The following is a 5,649-nucleotide window of genomic DNA, read 5'->3' as shown; positions in this document are numbered from 1 at the left end:
AACGTTATATAGTATTACGTTATAACGTATGACGTCATATAGTACTACGTTATGACGTATAAAGTTATGTAGGATTATAGTATAACGTATAACGTTATGAAGTATGACGTTATACCGTATAGCGTTATGAAGTATGACGTTATAACGTATAACGTCCGACAGAATAGTGGTATAACGTATAAAGTTATATAGTATTACGTTATAACGTATAACGTTATATACCTTCACGTTATAACGTATAACGTGATGAGGTATTACAGTACAACGTATAACGTCATCAAATATGACGTTATAACGTATAACGTCTTACAGTATAGCGGTATAACATGTAACGTTATGAAGTATGACGTTATGGCGTGTAACGTTATGAAGTATGACGTTATAACGTATAACGTCCGACAGAATAGTAGTATAACGTATAACGTTATATAGTATTACGTTATAACGTATAACATTATATACCATCACGTTAGAACGTATAACGTTATGAAGTATTGCAGTACAACGTATAACGTCATGAAATATGACGTTATAACGTATAACGTCCGACAGTATAGCAATATAACGTATAACGTTATATAGTATTACGTTATAACGTATGACGTCATATAGTACTAAGTTATGACGTATAAAGTTATGTACGATTATAGTATAACGTATAACGTTATATAGCATCACATGATAACGTATAACGTTATGAAGTATCACGTTATAACGTATAACGTCCGTCAGTATAGCGGTATAACGTATAACATTATATAGTATTACGTTATAACGTATAACGTTATATAGCATCACACTATAACGTATAACGTTATGAAGTAATACAGTACAACGTATAACGTTATGAAGTATGACGTTATAACGTATAACGTTATAAACCATCACATTATAACGTATAACGTTATATAGCATCACATGATAACGTATAACGTTATGAAGTATCACGTTATAACGTATAACGTCCGTCAGTATAGCGGTATAACGTATAACATTATATAGTATTACGTTATAACGTATAACGTTATATAGCATCACACTATAACGTATAACGTCCGACAGTATAGCAGTAAAACGTATAACGTTATATAGTATTACGTTATAACATATAACGTCATATAGTACTACGTTATGACGTATAAAGTTATGTAGGATTATAGTATAACGTATAACGTTATGAAGTATGACGTTATAACGTATAGCGTTATGAAGTATGACGTTATAACGTATAACGTCCGACAGAATAGTGGTATAACGTATAAAGTTATATAGTATTACGTTATAACGTATAACGTTATATACCTTCACGTTATAACGTATAACGTTATGAGGTATTACAGTACAACGTATAACGTCATGAAATATGACGTTATAACGTATAACGTCCGACAGTATAGCAGTATAAAGTATAACGTTATATAGTATTACGTTATAACGTATAACGTCCTATAGTATTACGTTAAGACGTATAATGATATGTAGGATTATAGTATAACGTATAACGTTATATAGCATCACATTATAATGTATAACGTTATGAAGTATTACAGTACAACGTATAACGTCATGAAATATGACGTTATAACGTATAACGTCCGACAGTATAACGGTATAACGTCTAACGTCCGACGGTATGGCGGTATAACTTATAACGTTATGAAGTATGACGTTATAACGTGTAACGTTATGGAGTACGACGTTAGAACGTATAATGTCCGTCAGTATAGCGGTACAACGTATAACGTCATATAGTATTTCGTTATGACGTATAAAGTTATGTAGGATTATAGTATAACGTATAACGTTATATAGCATCACATTATAACGTATAGCGTAATGAAATATGAAGTTTTAATGTATAACGTCCGACAGTATAGCGGTATAACTTATAACGTTATATAGTATTACGTTATAACGTATAACGTTATATACCATCATCTTATAACGTATAACGTTATGAATTATTACAGTACAACGTATAACGTCATCAAATATGACGTTATAACGTATAACGTCCAACAGTATAGCGGTATAACATATAACGTTATGAAGTATGACGTTATAACGTGTAACGTTATGAAGTATGACGTTATAACGTGTAACGTTATGAACTATGACGTTATAACGTATAACGTCCGTCAGTATAGCGGTATAACGTATAACGTTATATAGTATTACGTTATAACGTCTAACGTTATATACCATCATCTTATAACGTATAACGTTATGAATTATTACAGTACAACGTATAACGTCATCAAATATGACGTTATAACGTATAACGTCCGACAGTATAGCGGTATAACATATAGCGTTATGAAGTATGACGTTATAACGTGTAACGTTATGAAGTAAGACGTTATAACGTATAACGTTATGAAGTATGACGTTATAACGTATAACGTTATGAAGTATGACGTTATAACGTATAACGTACGACAGAATAGTGGTATAACGTATAACGTTATATAGTATTACGTTATAACGTATAACGTTATATAGCATCGCATTATAACGTATAACGTTATGAAGTATTATAGTATAACGTATAACGTTATGAAGTATGACGTTATAACGTATAACGTTATGAAGTATGACGTTATAACGTATAACGTACGACAGAATAGTGGTATAACGTATAACGTTATATAGTATTACGTTATAACGTATAACGTTATATAGCATCGCATTATAACGTATAACGTTATGAAGTATTATAGTATAACGTATAACGTTATGAAGGATGACGTTATAACGTGTAACGTTATGAAGTATGACGTTATAACGTATAACGTTATATACCATCACATTATAATGTATAACGTTATGAAGTATTGCAGTACAACGTATAACGTCATGAAATATGACGTTATTACGTATAACGTCTGATAGTATAGCAGTATAACGTATAAAGATATATAGTATGACGTTATAACGTATAAAGTAATGAAATATGACGTGATAACGTATAACGTAATGAAATATGACGTTATAACGTATAACGTCCGGCAGTATATCTGTATAACGTCTAACGTCATATAGTATTACGTTATAACGTATAACGTTATATAGCATCACATTATAACGTATAACGTTATGAAGTATTACAGTACAACGTATAACGTCATGAAATATGACGTTATAACGTATATCGTCCGACAGTATAACGGTATAACGTCTAACGCCATATAGTATGACGTTATAACAGTTAACGTCCTATAGTATTACGTTAAGACGTATAATGTTATGTAGGATTATAGTATAACGTATAACGTTATATAGCATCACAACATAACGTATAACGCTATGAAGTATTAGAGTATAACGTATAACGTTATTATGTATGACGTTATAACGTATAACGTAATGAAATATGACGTTATAACGTCCGACAGTACAGCGGTATAACGTCTAACGTCATAGAGTATTACGTTATAACGTATAACGTCATACAGTATTACGTTATGACGTATAAAGTTATGTAGGATTATAGTATAACGTATAACGTTATATAGCGTCACATTATAACGTATAACGTTATGTAATATTCTGGTAAAACGTATAACGTCATGAAATATGACGTAATAACGTATAACGTCCGACAGTATAGCAGTATAACGTATAACGTTATATAGTATTACGTTATAACGTATAACGTCATGTAGTATTACGTTATGATGTATAAAGTTATGTAGGATTATAGTATAACGTATAACGTTATATAGCATCACATTATAACGTATAACGTTATGTAATATTATGGTATAACGTATAACGTTATGAAGTATGACGTTATAACGTATAAGCTAATGAAATATGACGTTATAGCGTATAACGTCCGACAGTATAGCGGTATAACGTCTAACGTCATATAGTATTTCGTTGTAACGTATAACGTTATATACCATCACATTATAATGTATAACGTTATGAAGTATTGCAGTACAACGTATAACGTCATGAAATATGACGTTATTACGTATAACGTCTGATAGTATAGCAGTATAATGTATAAAGATATATAGTATGACGTTATAACGTATAACGTAATGAAATACGACGTGGTAACGTATAACGTAATGAGATATGACGTTATAACGTATAACGTCCGGCAGTATATCGGTATAAAGTCTAACGTCATATAGTATTACGTTATAATGTTTAACGCTAAATAGTAATACGTTCTAACGTATAACGTTATGTAGGATTATAGTATAACGTATAACGTTATGTAATATTATGGTATAACGTATAACGTTATGAAGTATGACGTTATAACGTATAAGCTAATGAAATATGACGTTATAGCGTATAACGTCCGACAGTATAGCGGTATAACGTCTAACGTCATATAGTATTTCGTTGTAACGTATAACGTTATATACCATCACATTATAATGTATAACGTTATGAAGTATTGCAGTACAACGTATAACGTCATGAAATATGACGTTATTACGTATAACGTCTGATAGTATAGCAGTATAATGTATAAAGATATATAGTATGACGTTATAACGTATAACGTAATGAAATACGACGTGGTAACGTATAACGTAATGAGATATGACGTTATAACGTATAACGTCCGGCAGTATATCGGTATAAAGTCTAACGTCATATAGTATTACGTTATAATGTTTAACGCTAAATAGTAATACGTTCTAACGTATAACGTTATGTAGGATTATAGTATAACGTATAACGTTATGTAATATTATGGTATAACGTATAACGTTATGAAGTATGACGTTATAACGTATAAGCTAATGAAATATGACGTTATAGCGTATAACGTCCGACAGTATAGCGGTATAACGTCTAACGTCATATAGTATTTCGTTGTAACGTATAACGTTATATAGCATCACACTATAACGTATAACGTTATGAAGTAATACAGTACAACGTATAACGTTATGAAGTATGACGTTATAACGTATAACGTTATAAACCATCACATTATAACGTATAACGTTATATAGCATCACATGATAACGTATAACGTTATGAAGTATCACGTTATAACGTATAACGTCCGTCAGTATAGCGGTATAACGTATAACATTATATAGTATTACGTTATAACGTATAACGTTATATAGCATCACACTATAACGTATAACGTCCGACAGTATAGCAGTAAAACGTATAACGTTATATAGTATTACGTTATAACATATAACGTCATATAGTACTACGTTATGACGTATAAAGTTATGTAGGATTATAGTATAACGTATAACGTTATGAAGTATGACGTTATAACGTATAGCGTTATGAAGTATGACGTTATAACGTATAACGTCCGACAGAATAGTGGTATAACGTATAAAGTTATATAGTATTACGTTATAACGTATAACGTTATATACCTTCACGTTATAACGTATAACGTTATGAGGTATTACAGTACAACGTATAACGTCATGAAATATGACGTTATAACGTATAACGTCCGACAGTATAGCAGTATAAAGTATAACGTTATATAGTATTACGTTATAACGTATAACGTCCTATAGTATTACGTTAAGACGTATAATGATATGTAGGATTATAGTATAACGTATAACGTTATATAGCATCACATTATAATGTATAACGTTATGAAGTATTACAGTACAACGTATAACGTCATGAAATATG

The sequence above is a fragment of the Bombus fervidus genome, unplaced genomic scaffold (genome assembly GCF_041682495.2).
Source record: "Bombus fervidus isolate BK054 unplaced genomic scaffold, iyBomFerv1 scaffold0020, whole genome shotgun sequence".
Classification (NCBI taxonomy): domain Eukaryota; kingdom Metazoa; phylum Arthropoda; class Insecta; order Hymenoptera; family Apidae; genus Bombus; species Bombus fervidus.
The sequence above is the reverse complement of the archived record's forward strand: the minus strand, read 5'-3'. Positions refer to the sequence as shown.